The sequence below is a fragment of the Natator depressus genome, chromosome 1 (genome assembly GCF_965152275.1).
Source record: "Natator depressus isolate rNatDep1 chromosome 1, rNatDep2.hap1, whole genome shotgun sequence".
NCBI lineage: Eukaryota > Metazoa > Chordata > Testudines > Cheloniidae > Natator > Natator depressus.
The window spans coordinates 251,069,257-251,091,567 of record NC_134234.1 but is presented as its reverse complement, the minus strand read 5'-3'; the positions used below and the strand labels follow the sequence as shown (position 1 = coordinate 251,091,567).

At 45.5% G+C, this 22,311-nt stretch overlaps 1 protein-coding gene across 1 annotated transcript in view; it reads right to left on the bottom strand.

Moving 5' to 3' along the window:
* Nucleotides 1-22,311, bottom strand: part of CRY1 (cryptochrome circadian regulator 1) — a 510,254-nt gene that overhangs the window by 381,491 nt on the left and 106,452 nt on the right. The gene's annotated exons all lie outside the window — the stretch shown is intronic.

Here is a 22,311-nt window from a genome sequence, read left to right as displayed (position 1 = left end):
TGATAAAAAACCCAAAATTCTCTGCTAAAAACAAAAAAAACAAAAAAAAACCCCAAACCATAAAAATCTGTTTTTTCATGAGTAAAATTAAAAGCTGAACTTTAGTTTCCTTAGCCACACTATATATAGTTATCAGTTGAACACGTTTTATTGATATATTTACAATTTTTAAGCAAGTTCGAAGCCTAGCAGTGCCATCAAATTTATAGAATTGCAATTTGTATTTCTGACATACACCAAATACTTCTGTCTGTACTCTATATTTTTCAGGGAAAAATTTTTTTAAATGTACAAAAGATCAAGCCTGTGCTCTCAGTGCTGGGCAGCAGGACTCAGGCTATCAGCTGATATCTTATTAAAATATCTAGATTTGTTTGGCCCACACAAGGCTGTGCTTAGGTTTATGCAGCCCTCCTGTGTAATAAGGTTGGGCACCGCTGGAATAAGTGAAGTAAAAATTTAGTTAGTCTAGGTTTTCATGTTTTCTCCACAAAAATGTAAAAGACGAAAGAGATTCTCTATAAAAATGCAAATTCTGCTTTTTCCCCCACAGCAAACAAACAGATTTCTAGGATCTCTGGTCTTGAGCCATGTCATACATATAGGTCACTAAAGTGGGCATTTTGTAGACTGCAACCCCAGAGTCAAGGGTCTTCTGCTGAGAGTGACCTGCTACCTGCCTGCTACCAAGAGTTCAACTTTGAGGACAGTCAGGAATAGCATTCCCGCCAACAACAGCTATCACCATGGGATACAGGGTAGAGAACCAGCCTCAGAGACATCACCACTTAGCCATCATGAGGGGAGAGTTTGCATGTGTGTGGGGACAGCAAGGGGCTAGAGGACTGGGAGGGGTATATTTGCCCTGTCCAGCTAGCATTCAGTCCCTGTTGCACGGGTTACCCAACCATGACATTGTCCAATCCATTCCTGGTCTGCAGGACACGGTACTGCAGAGAGGACTCAGGTGGAGCAGGAGCCTGAACTCACAGCCATTAGCACAAGCAGCCTCTTAGAGAGGTCCTCCCTCAAGCGATGTTCCTGCTATAGAAACTGCACTGAAAGTCAGTCCTTGCACTCTGCAGCCTCTCTGTGTCTTTCCACTTGCTGGGAATCCTTCTCCCTTTGGTACTATAGCTGCTTTTTGGCCCCATTCACAGTGTCCACCATAAAGTCGTTGCATACATACTTCCTCTTAACGGCTGCTCTGTGCCGGTGTGAAACCACATGTTCCTGCTGGCCTGTGGTTGGGCTGCTGAGGTGGGAGGGCTTCAAAATAAACCTTAGACGGTGCATTATTGTCTCAGTGCTTCAAAGAGGTTCGGTGCCTCCTCAGAAAGAGTGCCTTTGGAATCTCAAGGCTGAAAAATGATGTATTGTAAAATTCAATGCAGTAAGTTCTCAGAGTAATGGTTAAGTTCCCAGACCCTCCAGGAACACAACTGAGCCCTGGTTTACACTAGGACTTTAGGTCGAATTTAGCAGCGTTAAATCGATGTAAACCTGCACCCGTCCACACGATGAAGCCCTTTATTTCGACTTAAAGGGCTCTTAAAATCGATTTCCTTACTCCACGCCTGACAAGTGGATTAGCGCTTAAATCGGCCTTGCCGGGTCGAATTTGGGGTACTGTGGACACAATTTGACGGTATTGGCCTCCAGGAGCTATCCCAGAATGCTCCATTGTGACTGCTCTGGACAGCACTCTCAACTCAGATGCACTGGCCAGGTAGACAGGAAAAGGCCCACGAACTTTAGAATCTCATTTCCTGTTTGGCCAGCGTGGCAAGCTGCAGGTGACCATGCAGAGCTCATCAGCAGAGGTGACCATGATGGAGTCCCAGAATCGCAAAAGAGCTCCAGCATGGACTGAACGGAAGGTACGGGCTCTGATCGCTGTATGGGGAGAGGAATCTGTGCTATCAGAACTCCATTCCAGTTTTCGAAATGCCAAAACCTTTGTCAAAATCTCCTAGGACAAGAAGGACCGAGGCCATAACAGGGACCCGAAGCAGTGCCGCGTGAAACTTAAGGAGCTGAGGCAAGCCTACCAGAAAACCAGAGAGGCAAACGGCCGCTCCGGGTCAGAGCCCCAAACATGCCGCTTCTATGATGAGCTGCATGCCATTTTAGGGGGTTCAGCCACCACTACCCCAGCCGTGTTGTTTGACTCCTTCAATGGAGATGGAGGCAACACAGAAGCAGGTTTTGGGGACGAAAAAGATGATGATGATGATGATGAGGTTGTAGATAGCTCACAGCAAGCAATCGGAGAAACCAGTTTTCCCGACAGCCAGGAACTGTTTCTCACCCTGGATCTGGAGCCAGTACCCCCCGAACCCACCCAAGGCTGCCTCCTGGACCCGGCAGGCGGAGAAGGGACCTCCGGTGAGTGTACCTTTTAAAATACTATACATGGTTTAAAAGCAAGCATGTGAAAGGATTAATTTGCCCTGGCATTCGCGGCTCTCCTGGATGTACTCCCAAAGCCTTTGCAAAAGGTTTCTGGGGAGGGCAGCCTTATTGCGTCCTCCATGGTAGGACACTTTACCACTCCAGGCCAGTAACACGTACTCGGGAATCATTGTACAACAAAGCATTGCAGTGTATGTTTGCTGGCATTCAAACAACATCCGTTCTTTATCTCTCTGTGTTATCCTCAGGAGAGTGAGATATCATTCATGGTCACCTGGTTGAAATAGGGTGCTTTTCTTCAGGGGACACTCAGAGGTGCCCGTTCCTGCTGGGCTGTTTGCCTGTGGCTGAACAGAAATGTTCCCTGCTGTTAGCCACGGGGAGGGTTGAGGGGGTAGCCACGCAGCAGGGGGAGGCAAAATGCGACCTTGTAACGAAAGCACATGTGCTACGTATGTAATGTTAACAGCAAGGTTTACCCTGAAAGAGTGTAGCCACTGTTTTATAAAATGTGTCTTTTTAAATACCACTGTCCCTTTTTTTTTCTCCACCAGCTTCATGTGTTTCAATGATCACAGGATCTTCTCCTTCCCAGAGGCTAGTGAAATTAGAAAGAAAAAAAAAACGCACTCGTGATGAAATGTTCTCTGAGCTCATGCTGTCCTCCCACACTGACAGAGCACAGACGAATGCGTGGAGGCAAATAATGTCAGAGTGCAGGAAAGCACAAAATGACCGGGAGGAGAGGTGGCGGGCTGGAGAGAGTAGGTGGCGGGCTGAAGACAGGGCTGAAGCTCAAATGTGGCGGCAGCGTGACGAGAGGAGGCAGGATTTAATGCTGAGGCTGCTGGAGGATCAAACCAGTATGCTCCAGTGTATAGTTGAGCTGCAGCAAAGGCAGCTGGAGCACAGACTGCCACTACAGCCCCTGTGTAACCAACCGTCCTCCTCCCCAAGTTCCATAGCCTCCACACCCAGACGCCCAAGAACGCGGTGTGGGGGGCCTCCGGCAAACCAGCCACTCCACCACAGAGGATTGCCCCAAAAACAGAAGGCTGGCATTCAATAAATTTTAAAGCTGTAAACTTTTAAAATGCTGTGTGGCATTTTCCTTCCCTCCTCCACCACCCCTCCTGGGCTACCTTGGTAGTCATCCCCCTATTTGTGTGATGAATGAATAAAGAATGCATGAATGTGAAGCAACAATGACTTTATTGCCTCTGCAAGCGGTGATCGAAGGGAGGAGGTGAGGGTGGTTAGCTTACAGGGAAGTAGAGTGAACCAAGAGGCGGGGGGTTTCATCAAGGAGAAACAAACAGAACTTTCACACCGTAGCCTGGCCAGTCATGAAACTGGTTTTCGAAGCTTCTCTGATGCGTACCGCACCCTCCTGTGCTCTTCTAACCGCCCTGGTGTCTGGCTGCGTGTAACCAGCAGCCAGGCGATTTGCCTCAACCACCCACCCCGCCATAAACGTCTCCCCCTTACTCTCACAGATATTGTGGAGCACACAGCAAGCAGTAACAACAGTGGGAATATTGGTTTCGCTGAGATCTAAGCGAGTCAGTAAACTGCGCCAGCGCGCCTTTAAACGTCCAAATGCACATTCTACCACCATTCTGCACTTGCTCAGCCTGTAGTTGAACAGCTCCTGACTACTGTCCAGGCTGCCTGTGTACGGCTTCACGAGCCATGGCATTAAGGGGTAGGCTGGGTCCCGAAGGGTAACTATAGGCATTTCAACATCCCCAACAGTTATTTTCTGGTCTGGGAACAAAGTCGCTTCCTGCAGCTTTTGAAACAGACCAGAGTTCCTGAAGATGCGAGCGTCATGTACCTTTCCCGGCCATCCCACGCTGATGTTGGTGAAACGTCCCTTGTGATCCACCAGAGCTTGCAGCACTATTGAAAAGTACCCCTTGCGGTTTATGTACTGGCCGGCTTGGTGCTCCGGTGCCAAGATAGGGATATGGGTTCCGTCTATGGCCCCACCACAGTTAGGGAATCCCATTGCAGCAAAGCCATCCATTATGACCTGCACATTTCTCAGCGTCACTACCCTTGATATCAGCAGATCTTTGATTGCGTGGGCTACTTGCAACACAGCAGCCCCCACAGTAGATTTGCCCACTCCAAATTGATTCCCAACTGACCGGTAGCTGTCTGGTGTTGCAAGCTTTCACAGGGCTATCGCCACTTGCTTGTGAACTGTAAGGGCTGCTCTCATCTTGGTATTCAGGCGCTTCAGGGCAGGGGAAAGCAAGTCACAAAGTTCCATGAAAGTGCCCTTACGCATGCGAAAGTTTCGCAGCCACTGGGAATCGTCCCAGACCTGCAACACTATGCGGTCCCACCAGTCTGTGCTTGTTTCCCGAGCCCAGAATCGGCGTTCCACAGCATGAACCTGCCCCATTAGCACCATGATGCATGCATTGGCAGGGCCCATGCTTTCAGAGAAATCTGTGACCATGTCCTGATCACTCTGATGCTGACGTAGCCTCCTTGCCCGGCATCACTCTGCCAGGTTCTGGTGCTGCATATACTGCTGGATAATGCGTGTGGTGTTTAATGTGCTCCTAATTGCCAAAGTGAGCTGAGCGGCCTCCATGCTTGCCTTGGTATGGCGTCCGCACAGAAAAAAGGCGCAGAACGATTGTCTGCCATTGCTCTGACGTAGGGAGGGGTGACTGACGACATGGCTTACAGGGAGTTAAAATCAACAAAGGGGGTGGCTTTACATCAATGAGTATTTCAGGCAGGACTTCACGGAGGGTTCCAATAAGAAATGGTGGACCTAAGTAATTGTTCTTATTGGAACAAGCAGGTTGGTCTGGCCTCTGATTGATACATGGCTAGATTTACCTCGCTGTACCTTCTCTGTGAGTGACTGCAGTGTGACCTAGAGGAACGAGTTCCCTAGATGGGGGAGGGAGGGAAGCAAATGAGTACAAAACAAATCTGGTCTATTTCTTGTTTTGATCCACTCCATCTATCTTTTACATCTTTGGCTGGCAGCAGACAGTGCAGAAGGACTGCAAGCCATCCACATATCATGGCTGCTCGGCAGAAGATGGTACAATAGGACTGCTAGCCATCCTCATCTCTTGCCTGCCCGGCAGAAGATGGTACAATAGGACTGCTAGCAATCCGTATCGCCTGCCTGCTCACCATAAGATGGTTCAATAGGACTGACTGCAGGACTAAAGAGAATGACCTGGTCAAGTCACTTCTAATGTAGTCCCTGCAGCCATGTCTGCCCAGGCGCTCCTGGCCGACATGGCCAGGAGCGCCTCGGACATGACGATGACGGCTACCAGTCCTATTGTACCGTCTGCTGCCACAAGGCAAGGGGTTGCTGCTGCTGTGTAGCAATGCAGTACCACGTCTGCCAGCACCCAGGAGACATACGGTGACGGTTACCTGAGCGAGCTCCATGCTTCCCGTGGTATGGCGTCTGCACAGGTAACTCAAGAAAAAAGGTGTGAAACGATTGTCTGCTGCTGCTTTCATGGAGGGAGGGAGGGAACGGGGGCCTGATGATATGTACCCAGAACCACCTGCGACAATGTTTTAGACAATGTTTCAGGCCTTGGGATCTCAACCCAGAATTCCAATGGGCAGCGGAGACTGCGGGAACTGTGGGATAGCTACCCACAGTGCAACACTCCAGAAGTCGACACTTGCCTCGGTACTGTGGAAGCACTCCGCCGAGTTAATGCACTTAAAGCATTTTCTGTGGGGACACACATACTCGAATATATAAAACCGATTTCTAAAAAAACGACTTCTATAAATTCGACCTAATTTCGTAGCGTAGACATACCCTGATGCATTGTAAAATTCAATGCAGTAAGTTCTCAGCGTAATGGTTAAGTTCCCAGACCCTCCAGGAACACAACTGAGAGTTCAGCAGAGCGTAACGCCTGCAAATATCATGGTACGGTGAAATTTACAAATATTAAATGTTTAAAAATTGAGCCTTCTAGCCTTTGGGGAAGGGAGAAAGGAAGACAGTTGCCATGGTTTGCTAGCTATAGTTTCTCAGTCCTTTCAGGCATTCCGCATTGTGGAGGACATAACAATCCTGAATGGCAAAGAGACATTCTATTCCAAGCTGCCAGGGACAAGCCAGCTGTGAATGCCAGCATAAGTGCTGGAACTAGGGGTGCTGCCTTATGTCAACCTAACTGTAGTGTAGACCAAGCCTGAGTCCAGGCTTGCATTGCAGTGTAGACATACCCTCAGCCATTTTCCTCCCACTCAGCTGGGCTGCTGAGTCCTTTCTGGAGAGGCAAGCCAGGCTCCATGTCCCATTCAGGTGCAGAGCTGACCTCACCTCAATACAGATTTCACAGTGGTGGACTTTTTTGGTGCAGAGAATGACATCCCAATACAAATGCTGTCTTTGTGCACCAGGGAGAGCACTATCATTCATCTCTGGGTTTGCACTGTGTTCTGTGCCCTCCCTTTTCTTCTTCCACTTTGTGATCACTGATCCTATGTTTTGTATGGCTTGGTTTTGTTTTCTGTACCTCACACTGGGGAGGGCTCTGATAATGGGGAGGTTCTGATTAGGGCTCTGCAGTGATCCAACTTGGTGGGATGGCTGATCTTTTCCCAGATATTAATGTATGCTCCTTTTAGAACTTTATTTAGCATTTTGAATATTGTTCTGTATGAAGTTGTTTGCTCTCTGATTCTGCAGGTCACCGGTGTTATGATCTGGATGTGTTCAGAATCCATCCTAGTCTAGCAGCCACCCTGACGTCCCAGCATCTGTCCCAGCACCGTGTCCCTGGCACTCAGCAGCTGGACAAGCCTTCACAGCCTCATTGATCCAGGGATTTCCCTAGTCTGCACCAACAGAGGAACTAAATACACACACTTGTGTCCTTCACTGAGAATCCAGTGTTAGCTGCATGGCACAGGAAAGTACCCTTACTATACCTGTTCTCAGGGACACAGCTGGGTTCCTCTTCTTCCCATGTTGGCTCTTGAAGCTTTATTTTTATGTCTCTTTTCTCTCTCCCCCCCTCACTTTCCCCCAGGTAACCCTGTGGCCAGGAGACTGCATCCCATTGCTCTGCTCCTAATGTGAGCACTCAACATTCCTTTCTGGAGAGGTGCTAGGCTTCATCTCCCACTCAGGCAGTGCTGACTTCACAGTTCCGGGGGCTGTACTGATAGAATGACACCATAGTGCACAGTTGAGTTGCTTTTGTTGCAGCCCTGGCCGAGTCCTCCCTTTGTGGATGGTCACCAGTCTGCTGTATTGGATCCAACCTCCAGCTCTGATGTGCTCCCAAGCCCAGTGGATCAGAGCAGTGTTCAGACACTGTCTCTAGTTCTGGCTTCTCAGACATAGTCCTGGGAAGCAGACTGCCTGACACCCCTTTTTGGGATGTGAGACTAACCGCCCTCAGCCCCGAGACCAGTGCTGAACCCCCAAACTGCGCTAGGAACTGATGCACACTCTCTCCCAGGGTCCACCTTGTAGGCAATCTTGATTATAGTTTAACTCTTCATGGACCACATGAAAAGTAATAAGGACGCAGAAGCTTTGCAAAGAAACTTTGTAAATACACACTTTACTCAGACAGCCCAGGAGATTTACAGATTTATGAAAAACACACAGAGCTGAACTCAATTTCTTCCCTCAGCATCCTTGTCACTTCAGAGAATCTATTGGGTTCTGGTCAGTGTCTTTCAGGGAGGTGCCTCCAGCCCCTACTCCTCCAGCTTAGTCTTCTGGTTCTGGCAATGGTCTGCCCCTCTGGTGTAGAGACCATCTCTTTAAAATCCACCTGTGACACCTTTTCCTGCTCCTCCTCTTAGGCGGAGATTTTCCATGAGCCAGCCATCAAGTGGGATGCTGATAGAGGGTTGTTAGACGTCAATGGCTCTACTAGTAGCCCCCATTGCTCCTGCCAGGACAGGGTTATTCAAGGTTGATGACTGCATTTCAAGTTCTCAGACCGTCCGTTTCCTGCCACACTAGAGAAGTTCTAATCACACTGACTGTCGCCATCAGCAATGATATTCCACCAAGCAACAAGGAATTCATGGGTTGACAGACATTCCCAGAACTCTTACAGCTCTTGGGCCTCTTTCTTTTCTCTCAGATGTGGGCAATAGTGAATACAGTATGCGATTGAATTAGGGTCCTTTCCCTTCCCGGTTTGAGTGGGTATTCCTTATATATGAAAAAGAAATACAGCTCGTACTGGTAATATCTTACTGGTCTAAAGGTTGAAACACCTCAACTTCTAAACTGAACCCACTGCGTCGTTTCCCAAGTACATTGTATTAGTTCACTCCTGCGATCAAAGAGGTAATTCATACGACTGGCTTATCAGGATCTTGCTGTGGGTAGACAGGCTGGAGCTCATTCTTCTTTCATTTACACGGCTGCATGTTATAAGTAACTATGGACGTACACTCAGTGCTCAGTTTGTAATGAAAGAGGTGCTAGGGCTCAAGCAATACTGATAATACCATTCCTCATGGGCACCGGCTTTTTCCTTTGGCCAGGGGTGCTCAACCCCCACTCCATCCCTGCCCTCCCTTCCCCCAAGCCCCTGCTCTTCCCACCCCCATTACAACTCTTCTCCGCCTCATTCCGCCCACAGCCTGTCTCCTCCCCTCCGCCTTCCTCCCAGTGCCTCCTGCATGCCATGGAACAGCCGACTGGGGCGGGCAGGAGGCATTGGAAGGGCAGGGAGGAATTGATCGGAGGGGCTGCCGGTAGATGAGGTGGGGAGAAGAGTTGGCGGTCAGTGGGTGCTGAGCACCCACTAATTTTTTTCCAGCCCCAGAGCACCCATGACTGCAAGGTCATGCCTTGCATGCAAGTGTGCCCCAGCATGAAAATGGGAGACAGGGCTGAGCCCCAGCAAGGCCTGGCACAAATTAAATTAAGATTACCAGGGTGTAAAACTCATGTGGAATGAAGAGTCAGGCTCATGATGTATATATTGAAATCTAGCATTTTATAGAAGCTGCACTGCTACAAAATCAGATGTGTATATTATAAGGACATTTGTCCTGCCCCTTTGTACATAGTTTAATGAGCAAGATAACATCTCTGGCAGAGGTAGAGGAGATATAGGCCTGCAGAGTTGAAATATTTGGAAAGGGCATGAAATAGAGTGGTAACTATTGCCTTTGTCAAATGTGGACCTTTAATTCCTAAACCATCCCCATGTGGGCATGAACAACGGTTACTCTCCCCTGTGGTGACACGATGCAATAACCATACAGTTATAATTCAGGCATTTTATTGTGTGTGGTCTCAGATTAGATTAAATGGATTTTTAAAGACATTCCCTGATGGTGTCACTACAGGACAGAGTTAAGGCTATTTATGTGCCTTTATTGTGTATTTCTTACTTTAGCATATTTGAATTGCTTTTCAGTGTAACCTTACTTTTACTATCCTGGATTCATAATATTTGTTTTTGGGGAACATCCCAGTAATTTTTATTCTTTAAATTGATACATGCTCTCAACCTGAAAGAAAATCCAATTCAAACAGTTTAGGAATTTCCTTGGTTTTTAAAGAAGTTATTTAAAATGTCATGCAAGAAGATTAAACAAAAAAGCCCCAAGAGAATGCCAGCATGCAATATTTCTAATTATTTGAAGATATGTACTATCAACCTTGAATTAATTTTTACATTTTAAAATTCCAATGGCAGATTCACCACAGCAGTGCAAAGTGCAATCAGCCAGTTAAGATGGGTTTACAGCTCATTTACATCACCAAATCAGTCAAAGCATACTGGTGAATCTGGTCCTTAATTTGAAATTAACTTATTGGTTTAGAGGGCTGTGGTTGTGACACTGGTGATATGTGAACGGGGGTAGAGTGCCAATGTCTGTGTGTGTTAAGGGCTCCCCCTGTACTCCTGCCTCACTTCCCCTGGCAGTGCCATTTCAGTGTGCAGACAAGCTGAGGCATCAGTGCCATGGGGAGCCTTTCAAGCATGGAAGCCCAAGCCAGCAGGCAGCCACAAAATCTTTAAAGAACAGCGACAGCTGGGCCAAGTAATCTACCAATGAGAACTCTTGACACGTCTAGTCCCTGTCATACCACTAACTCATTATAACCAGTAGAATTGTTGCATGCAAATTTGCTGTAGAGGCCTGCTGGTGATTGGTTGAGTTACCTCTGATGTCACAATGGTCCCTAGAGTTACCTGAGCTATGACCAGACCCTGTTGTAGCCTATGATCATCATAACAATTAAATACAACAAATATTAATAATGTTGCATAATTACAACCTCATTTATTCAAAGATAGTCTGGGCACAAAATTTCAATTAAGTTTACAGAGAGTTTGTGTTATTCTGTAATTAGGAACATTAAAGACAAAGAAGAGATTTGATACCAATGCATACTTTCCTAAAGTACCCCATTTTGAACTAATTTTAACTCAAACTAATCAACAGAAGTATTTGTAAATTCTCAGAAAAAAAATTTCTACTCAAAGTGCTGTAGGTCTGGGGAGGATACACAGACTTTCATACAAAACAAATCCCAGTTTATGTGCAAAAATTTTACTTTACTTTCCTTGTCCCACGTATATATGGAGGTCTCGGCCGAGACCTCCATAGTAACAATTGTAAATAAAAGTAATGATGCCTTTTCCAACTGCTTAGATAAAACCATAGTGTTGATAGGTTGGGGTCTAGCATCACAAAAAAAGGACAAACGAATGAGAGACTAGAGAAATGCAATAAAAAAGGATTAGGAAGGGGACATACGAGGAGTTGCAAGAACCCAATATTCATGGCCCTGCGAAAGAAGGCTCTGCGAAAGAAAATGGTAACTGTCTACAAATATTTCAGAGATAATAAAAAAAGGGGAGGGATTATTAGCTACAGAGGTCATGACGGCATAAGGAGCACCTGCTTGAAACTCAAAGGGGAAGTTAGAGTGTACATTAAAACATTTTGACACACAGGATATTTCAGCAGAATGATCAGCAGAGGGTGTTTACTGTAGTAATTGTCCCATCCAAAAGTAGTAAGGAAGAAGCTCAGTGAGATATATGAAATCCTACTTCATACAAGGGTGATTGGACCATGTGACTTAGGAAGGCTTCTCCAGCCCTGTCACCTATAGTAAGGCACTATGGGCCCTGATTCTTCTCTCACTTACACCATTTTTATCAATGATGTTACTGTCCTGATTTACACCATTGTGAGAGGAGAATCAGGTCCTACAGATTTTTTTTTCCTTCCCGGAACCTGAAGGATGTAGAGAGAACTGGAGAAAAAAAAAAAAAGCACCTTTTCTACCATTAAAAAGGGTAAGATTATAAAAGTCAGGGCTTAATCTATCTCCGATTGAAGTGCCTAGGAGTTATTATTGACTGAAATGAAAGCAAGATCGGGGGGGGGGGGGGCCTCACCAGGGGAGGGAGTATGGTCTAGGGGCTACAGCACTGGACTGGGACACAGGAGACTTGATTTCTATTCCTGGCTCGGCTACTGCCCTGCTGGGTGACCATGGGTCAGTCACTTCAGCTGTTGTTTCTTTGTCTTGTCTACTTATACTGTAAGCTCTTTAGAACAGTGACCGTCTCTCACTAGGTGTATGTACAGCACTTATCACAATGGGGTCCCAGTTGGAGCCTCTAGGCACATCTGTAGTACAAATAATGAACCATCACAGTAACAAACAGAGAAAACGATGCGGAGACAGGCCTGTGACCATAGGAGAAAATTATAGCTAAATCATCTCTTACATTTTTAAAGCCACTATGTATCTCATGCACTAAATTGTGGGGAAAGAGCATGTTTTACAAGTGCCTTTTGTTTTTAAGCATAAAAAGTATTAGTGACCTTTCCCCATTACAGGTTTCTGACTGATTTTGAAAGCAGCACAAGCACACATTCTAACAGAACACACTCAGGAGTGCACACAAAGTGCCAGAGTTGTGCAATTTACACTGAAAATAGGTCATGTAAGAGATGGCAGAACATGGCTCTACTTTTTTAACAGCCTTTGCAAGGGGCCTGATAACACATAGTGCTAAGAATCTACTGCTCCCACTGAAGGCGAGTGGGAGATGTAAGGACTACCAATGATCATAGGATTAGTCCCACAGAGATAACTCAGAAATCAAGCTATAACCGTTCCCCCTCAGTAAGTCCACTGAGGATTCTAGCTATGGGGGCACAGTTTATATACTGCAGAAGGCAGAGTGTTCAGCTTCTTCTCCCTCGGTCTCTGGGTGACTCTCTCAGGATGAACTCCTGCCCCCATGCAGTCTGTCACATGGCTAGATGCCCACAGCTTCTCACACTCCCCAATTATTTTTCAGCTAGCTAACGGGAGACCTGGTAGCAAAAGTCTTTCATGGATTCTTTTCCATCTCTCTCTCTCTCTGATGGACACCACTTACCAAAAAAAAAAAAAAAAGTCAGCTAGCTCTGAATTTAGGGCCAAACACTATGGCTCCCTCCTCCCCCCATCTCCTCCATGCCCACTCACAAAGGTCTGGATTGCAATGGCGTGTTTCTTTTCGGCACGGGGGCGGGGGGCATGTTGTTACAGGATGCAAAGAGACTCCATAGGAGGGCACCACATACTCCTCCACACCACAGAACTGATACACACACACTTCTGAATGAAGGGCCACTGTGTAAGGGGAGTGTGGGGGCAGGAAGTACATGTGAAATACAGAGGTCCTGGCCACAAAACCCCATGCCAGAGTAGCGACAGGAAAAGCAGTGGCCTGCCTCAACTCCCTCTCCCCATGGCCTGCCGTGCCAGATGAGGAGCACCTCTGTGCCGGTTACTGCAGGCCAGGGCTGAGAAGTCTGTTTCTCAACCCCACGTACATTCCTCTGAACACAAAGCCCATTTAGCTAGGCTGTGCATTCTGTTTAAGGACATGGCTCTAAGTGAATGATATTGAAGCTGAAACATGACTCCTAGTGATACCTCCCCTGCCCCCACCCCATCACTCATGTTCTCTTAGAACTGCCACACCCATTTTGTATTTTCTTAATTTAATTAGATATGCTCCAGATGGTATACACCTGTATATAGTCTCACTAATGAGGGTACACAAATAGAAGCCTCCTCCAGAGAAAACAAAAAGGAGAGAGATTAATTAGTAATTCTTTCCCCTTTATTACCAAAGCATTTTGTTAATATGCAGCCAGCTTTGCAGGACAGAAGCATACATTTTACACCTGCATTTTTCTTCTCTCTTTCTGCATCTATGTATACACACACACCCCTATCTCTGGTGAGCACCAAAATGCCCATGTAAAGACAGTATTCTTGGTCATCACTAGCATTTGAACCTGGGCCCTCCAGTGCAGAGGATATAAGTCTCCATAACAACTGTCATCATGGTCTGAGCTCTGCAAGTCTGTGGTTCATAAGCTGCTACAGAGTGAACTAAAGGACTAGCTCCATTCATGGGAGCAGGAGTAGGCTCTTATTCTTTGTAGGCCAGGCTGAGACGGACACACAAAACTGAACAGTGGGATACACTCAACCAGTGTCAGAATTATGAGGGGATTCTTTTGTAACAGTCCTCACTCAGGGTCTGTTTGGGAAGTGTGGCCTAGTGGTCACACCACAACTCTGGACTGCCAAGGGGGTTGTGAGGAGGGGAGCCCAGGCCCTCCCACTCCACTGGGCTCAGACCCAGGGCCCTTTGGACTACCAGTAATCTGGCAACCACGGCTGATTAAGACTGTCTTCCCTGGCCTTCTTCCTCTTGTCTCCCCCGCTGGGGTCAGCTCAGCCCAAGGCCTTTGCCTGGTGAGGAAAGCCAAACCAAAAGAAATAAGAGGAAGATACCAATGTCACTGCCCTCTCTGGTTGTCTCTGTAGTGGAGCCTCCTTTCCCTCAAGGAGGGCCCCTTTTGGGCAGTGGTGTCAGAGCCTTTAGGTTTCCCTCTGCTCTGCTAGGGTTGTAGGCTGCTGGTCTGCTCACCTCCAGCTCTGTCACCCAAAGGAGTTAATTCCTTGCCTTTTAATTCCTCCAGCAGATGGAACATTTGCTGCAGGTGTGGCAGGGCAGAGCTGACTGAGCCCAAAATGATCCCTTAACCCCTTGTTGCCTAGTGTGAGGTTTGTACACCCCATCACAGGAGCCCACAACCCGTTTGCATCCCTCCAAATTAAAAGATTCTTTTTAAATAACACAGGGGAGACTCCTTAGGCTACTCCCAGCCTCCTCTGTGGTAGGAGAAGTGCATTTCATCTGCTGGCACTAGAAGCAGCACATACAGCTGCCAACGTTTGAAAAGGATTTTCAGATACAATTCCCCAATGAGCCCGGGGTCTGAATAGCTGCTAGGCCCCCAGCATGTTTGGAGTACAATCTGGTGCAATTTAGCTTATTTTCCCTGACTTTTTCTCCAGCTACTTAATGATAGAATCCAGCATAGGCACCAATATAAATATCATAAGTGCTCAGAATGGTGGTTCCCATCTAAGCTTACCCTGACAGAGACCCCCTGAGAATGAAATGCAGTAAAATATAGAAGCATAAATACATTAAATCAAACTTAGTAATGTTTCCTAGATTTTTTCCACCTTTCATTTCTTTAACCTGTTTTTTCTCTCCTCCCATCTCTGATTTATTCTATCATCTCCATTTCATGTATTTTTTCATGTTCACATTCTGTTTTCTCTCTTATTCCCTCTCCCTACAGCTCCTCTTGTTGAGTCTTCTCCTTGAAAGCAGCCTCTCCTTTCCCTTCATCCTTTGGTCCCCTCATCCTTGATTCCCTTGTCATTACTGATTAAGCGCTGACAGTGTGCTTGACACTGCACGAGGAAAACACGGTTGCTATCTCAAGTTGCTTACAATCATCCTTGCTCTCCCTCATATTATGTTGTCCTTGACCTCTCTTCCCCTCACCTCCTTTGGCTCTTCTCTAGTTTCCAAGGAGTCTCCCTCACCTTCCTCTTATCCTTCACCCTCCTCTCAGCAAACCCACTTCCTCCTTTGCTCCCCACTGTGGCCACTCCACTGAGTTTTCTCTCCCAACTGAGATCCATCCTGCTTCCTCCTCATATCTGAGGTGCATTCCCTTATTGTGCCTTCTCACTCCCTCTCCCTTAATCCAAGTTCCCCTCTCCTTTCCCTTCCCTCTTTAACCTAAGAAGGAGGCTGCTGTTGAAGGTGGACATGAGGCCTAGTCCCCCTCCCTCTGCCCATATATTCCCCCCATTTCCCCTGAGTGGCTGCTGCTATTGTGGAGTAGAAGATGTACTAGCAGATAAGCAGGGGAGCCAGCTCAGCTGAAGAAAGCTGGCACAAAGTGGTCAGAAAAATGAGAAGACACAGACCTGCACATGCACCCTTAACAGCAGCTCCCCCAGAGCCACTCATGATTCCCCCATCCACTGCCACAGATCAGTTTAGGGGTCTCCCTATAACAAGAGGATCCATCAAGTATGAGTTTGACTGAGTAAAGATTTGGTCCATGCCAGTTAAAATATTTGTTACTTAAACATTTGTGCACAAGAAATAATAGAGGGGGGGAAATGGCAGGGGGGAGGGGGAAGAAATAAGGAAATAGATTTAAGAAATTGTTTGGAAAATTGGGGTGCCCAGTAAGAACTACAAGCGATTAGAAAATGTAGAACATCTGTGTTTACCTGCCCACCCCAGCCAAATTTTGGGGAACCTCAAAAGCATTGTGATCAATGAGATCAGCTGATTGTCGGAACACACGAGAGAACACAAGCATAACCTGAATAAGTTCTTTCAGATATTCAGAATACATGGGAGTCACCTGAATATTTGCTGGTTTTTTTCTATCAAAGCAAAAACAAACTAGGAGTGGCCACATCAGCTAAAGAGAAGGATGACTGGAAACAAAATCCAAGGCAGCACCAGCCAATTTAATAGAGTAGTAGATCTGAGGTGTTCGCCTACTTCGGTAAGGCGTACGCTCTGCACTCCCCTCAGGTTGGCCTCAGTTCTGCTGTTTCTCCTTTCCAAGGATACACGGAGTAGGGATGGAAGCCAGTCAGTAACGTAAAGGAGATAGAACAGGAGCAAAAGTAAGAAATCTTCGCAAGTTTAAAGGTAGAACACAATTATGCATGTGCACATTTTAATTATTTCATCCTCACAATCTGGGAACAGGCCTCATTCAGAAAGATGACTTTTCCGCCCTTATTTTTTTAAGTGACATTATTTATTTATTTCAAGGACACTCTTTAAGGTCTCCAGTACTATTAAAGGATCTTTGCCTTCTCTGTCTCTCTTTTCCTCCCACAGCTGCACGAAAATCTCAGGGCATAAGATGTGATTGACTTTAAAATGAAAGCTAGGAAAAGGCCTTGAAAGCAAGCTATGAAAGCACATTCTAGCCATTGAGAGCACTAAAATCAAGGGTTAATATGAAGTTAATGATTAAATATATCCAATGAATGGATAACATTAAAAAAAAGTCCAGAGTACTACGGGCTTACTCTTCTGTTGATTTCAGGGGGACTTCTGCTTGTGTAAAGATTGCAAACCAGGGCTTTCTTTTAGCACACCGCTCTACTTTGTCTGCTGGCGCCAACCTCCAAATTCTATTCTGAGTGAGCTAGGGAACAAGCGTTTGAAAGTGATTGACTTACGGGTCAAGCTTGCTTTAGCTTACGGGGGGTGGGCGCAAACTGGTTTGTGCCCAACACGTGGGGTGAAATCCTGACAAAACTCCCGTTGACTTCAGTAGGGCCAGGATTTCACCCTTAGTGCTTAAGGAGACTCTGGGCACATAGAGCTCTGAGTCCACATCCACACTGTGCGCACACACCTGCACCAGCCCACACTCTCCCAGCTATGGTATTGGGGCATGTGAGGAGACGGGTCGACCTCCTTCCTCCCAGACCGAAGTCAGAACGCTAGTGCACAGCGACCATTTTGATTAAAGTTAGTGACTCCGGCACACTTTCAGGACTAGCAGGGCAACCTGGGATGGGGAGCAGGGCTGCAATTTACTCAGACGTGCCATTCCCCCATATAAGTCCCATGCAAATTGTCCATAAGGGACCCTGCTGTTATCACTCCCATGTTCAGGCATTCTTATGTCAGGTCTTTTTTTCCCTTCCATTTGTTCAGTCTTTGTTATTGCTGAGTCTCCTCTAACCAGGTGGAGGTTGCATCCTGCTCTGAACATGGTCAGGCGTAGGGGGTTAGTGATCTGATCCCCTCCCACCCAGAGTTTTGAGTCAGAGGCCTTTCCCTGGGAGCATATTGTCCCATTTTGCTCTGGCCTCCATCAGCTGCACTGTGTCTACTGAGCGCTGCTGTCCCAGGGTATTGTGACTGGAGTGGCAGGGTCAGAGCCTGAGCAGTGCATCGTAGGAGCCTGACAGCGTAGAGGGACTGCGACAATTGTGGCATTTGTGCCAGGTGTTGGGCTGCTCCAAAGAGTGATGTGGCCGTTGGTGTAAGTTTGAGAAGACCCATGAACTGCTCTAACTAACAGCAGCACTACCCAGCTGCCTATGGGTTGCCACCTACAGCACACCCCAATGCCAAGGGCTGCAAGGGGGCACTGTGCAGGACTGTGTCTATACCTCTGCTGAGATGGAGAAATTCCCTGAGGGGTTGCTTCGATCCCTTTACAGCCCATTTGGGGCTGGAGTGATATAAAGGGGCGAGAACAGGGGCCAGAATTTGGCCTAGGGTCTCTAAGATAACTACGCTCTATCCCATGAAAGGCCTTAAAAATCAGGATCTGGATCTTGAATCATAGTCAGAAGTGAATAGCGAGACAGTCATGTGATGTGCTCTTGGAAGGTTTTCTTGCTTAAACAGTATCTATCTTAGAGCAACTCTACACTACAGAATTAAGTCAACCTCAGTTACGTCAACATACAGCCACTGCAGTAATTGAATCACTTGTACATGTCTACACTATGCGCCTTGTGTCAGCGGTGCGCGTCCTCACCAGAAGCGCTCACACCGATTTAACTTTCAGTGTGGGGCATTGTGGGACGGCTTCTGAAAGGCAGCAACAATCAATGTAAGCAATGCAGTGTCTACACTGACACTGTGTCGACCTAAATATGTTGACCTAAGTGCTATGACTCCTACAGAGGTGGAGTTATTAAATCATGTAGTGGGCGAGTTACACCAGTAGGAGCTACATTTTAGTGTAGACACTTACAGAGTTAGGTCAACATAAACTGCCTTACGTTGACCTAACTCTGTAGTGTAGACCAGGCTTTAGGGGTTTATAGGGATGCCCATCGCCATGGTATCTGAGCACAGCATTTATGTTGTACAAACTGCAGTTCCTGTGTAGGTTTCACCACCTTCAGCCTTGGATAGTATTGCAGCAGGCCAACTGGGAGGCAACAAAAGATTGGACCACAGCGAATAGGTTATTATCTGAAAAATGGGCACCATCTCTTGGCAAATCAAAGGTGGGAAGAGGCATTTCTTATCACTTTTGCTCTGTGAGTATCTAGAAGCAATGATGAGACGAGCTGGACTCTGAGACTAGACACTGTGTGCTACTTTAACACCTGGAGGGAGGTGGGAGTAGATTGAGGCTTCACTCAGAATCTAACTGGTTCCTCAAGACAGTGTGGTTCAGTAGACAGAGCGGTTCAGTAGACAGAGCACTGAATTGAGGATCAGGAGATCTGAATTGTGTTACCAGATCTGCTATTGATTCTCGTTGACCATGGGCAAGTCATTTAACGTCCCTATGCCTTGGTTTCCCCGTCAGGAAATGGGAATAATAATGCTTCCCCTTCTGTGTGAAGCACTTTGAGATCTACAGAGTAGGAGCACTGTATGGATGCTAAATGTTATTACTAAAATGTTTTTCTCTCTTGCTACTAACATCACCCCCATCTTATGTGGGTTAAGCTTGAGAGAGAGAGAGTTGCTTTTCATCCACATCTGCACCTCTTGCAGGCACTGAGATCACTGTGTGAAGGGGTTGCTCCCTTATGATGAAAAGGAGCCAATTAAAGTTCACAGACCCAACATTTATTCTCTAGCACAGTTAGTGCAATTCTTTTAGTAAGGAAGGTTTTTTCATTGTTGTTGAGCAACAGTAGTGGCACAGAAACCTTCCACCATCAGAGCTAGTAATTGTCCTGGCTCAAAACTAATTCCTGGAGAGGGACAGAGGGAGTTAGCCTTTATATAAACAGCAGATTTAATTTTCTAATGTTAACAACTCTCTGAGATAATCAAAGCAGCAATATTCAATGAAATATTAAACAACACAAGTTTTACATGTCGAAGTATGTTCAGCTACACTGTCTGCATTGCTAGTATTACTGACAGTGGATTTTTTTTTAAAGCTTTATTTTCGTAGTGCTCTTTTCTTGCCGTCAGAATCTTCACCCTAGTGAAATTGTATATAGGTAATGGACACTTCACTCGCTCACACAAGGATGTGCAATTTTTCTTCTTTCTGAAGAACAGTTTGTTCTCTTTTGTGAGGTATTAATATATGTGAGCCTATTCCTGATGGTTTGCTACTGCTACTCAGGTTTCTCAACATGGGGTGAGAGCCTCAGCTAATGTAAATCAGCATATTTATATCAGCAGAGGGTCTGACCCATGATTTATTGTGATATTGAAATGTAGCTCATTTCTTTAATTTTTGTGTTAAAAAATTACTTTCTTAAGAAGGATAAATTTCTAGCCCAGATCCTGTACCCACTGATGTCAGTTGAAGAATGATCAGACCCTAAAAACTGGGTGTTTTAAACCTCTCAGGATTAGGCCCTAATATAAATCTTATGCAAAAACTAAATGAATGTTACCATTGCGAACTGAACACAAAAAGGTCAGGGATGCAAAATTTAAAGGGACACAGTCAGGTCAAATTGGTCCAGAAATGTCCTTTTTGTAAACTAAACTTTTGTAAATCTTAACATTGATGGAAAACTTTCTCTTTTTTTAAAAAAAATCTAAAGGCAAAGATTTTAAAAACAAATAAACATTCCCATGCCATGCATGCAACTCAGATATTGCAGCATTGCACTATTGCATGATAACATGAAAAGCTGCAAAACAAAGTGAAGATGGTTTAGTCTACTCTCATTGTCTCAACTGAGAGAAAGGTAAATTAAACAAATAGTATAATCAGTGAAAAGCAAATTAGATCTTTAAAATTCTTTCGGTTTGAATAATTTAGGCCCTGATCCCGCACAGGGATTCATGCAGGCGTTAAGGTTTGCCTAAACAGTTCCTATAGCAGGATTAGGGACTAAAGATACTAGTAATTTAGGTCCCATTTTAGCAAAGCCCTTGAGTATATGCTTAATTTTAAGCATGTGCTTAACTCCCACTGAAACCATGTGCCTAAATGCTTTGCTGAATCAGAACAACAGCACCTGAACCTGCTCCAATATTGCCAACCTTAAGGCTTTTCCAAAATCATGAGTCAGGTCCTCCATAACAAATCAAAAGATTGTCTTAAAAATCATGAGATTTTTAAAAAAGAGTATCGCTTGGATTCTTTTTATTTGCCTTCAGGTTTTTTTGAACTTTTAGGGTTTCCATTTTCAAGCTTTTCTATGCTACCATTAAGGCTAGAAACTTACTTCTTTCAAAAATGAAAGCTGAAATTTCTCACATAATCCCATGACTCCAAGAGCTGGAGTTTTAGGGAAAACACCAAATGTTATGAGACTCTTGATAAAATTGTGGGAGCTGGGACCACTGCTACTCCCATTTAAGTTCATTGGCATTTTGCCATTGACTCCAATGGAAACAACATTGCGCCCTGGCTGGTACCTGATACCCAGAACATTTGGCTTTAGAAGGGCCAACTTTTGATAGAATTCAAGGAAAACAATTTTCTAGAAACAGATATTTTTTCCTAAAAAACAGAGGCTAAATTTTCCTATAAAGAAACACACAAATCACAAAAAGTTGAAACCTAACACAAGGAAACTAAATTACAGCTTTCCCCTCCTGGAACATAATGGGAATCCATTTAATCTTGTGTTTTAAAATGTCACTCTCATTAGATTATGATATAGTATATTGTTTTGCATGTATCATTCATTGTATGTGAATTTTTATTTCCCTATGAAAGCCTTCCATCCCCTTACGGTGTATAGCAAATGCAAAAAAAAAAGATCATTTTGAGTTGTTTCCCTTATGATGATTTATTTAATGACTTTCCACTGTGTGCTGGGCTACCAATATATAATTTAAATAGGTCATAATTGTCTAGCACTTCGTTTCCTATTCATTCTCTGTACACATTTGAAAAGTAAAGCTGAAGAAAATAATAAAGAGAGTGTGGCACGCTGATGATTTCTGACAGGGATCACACAGTCCTTCTAAATTGATCTTTAAGCCACGTTAGCTGGCTGTATTGCATCAAAATGTATTTGAGAGATAATGTTCATGACAGAACAGTACAAGAGGCAACATACTGTATGTTTTTACATGCATTTAAACTAAGTGACTGGAACTGTAGGATAACTGTTAAAAGATGTTTATTGTAAATATAGGGCCTAGTCCTGGTTCAAGCAAAACTCCTCATTGATTCTGTGCCCCTGTGGGACGGGCAGTGGCACCAATCCAGAAACTCTGACGATTCCCAGCTGATCCATGCACATCATGGGGGATCCACAGGAAGCCAGGGCTATCAGCTTGGAAGAAACCTCATGTCTCTTTTATAACGTTGGCCCGACGGGGGTCCCCCACTCCCTAGTGCGCTCGTTCCAAATATGGTTTATATTGGATTTCAGTGGTGCTGGCCTCTTGCACAGTTGTGAATTTCACCCAGGCAGAATTGCTTAAAATTCTCTAGAGCAGATAAAGCTAGATAGGATTTGCTGCACCCTACTGAGGTCCCTGCACGACATTTCTTGTAGTATATTGTTCTGCATGCTTACTGTGCACAATAACCTATAGTTCTGTAAAATAC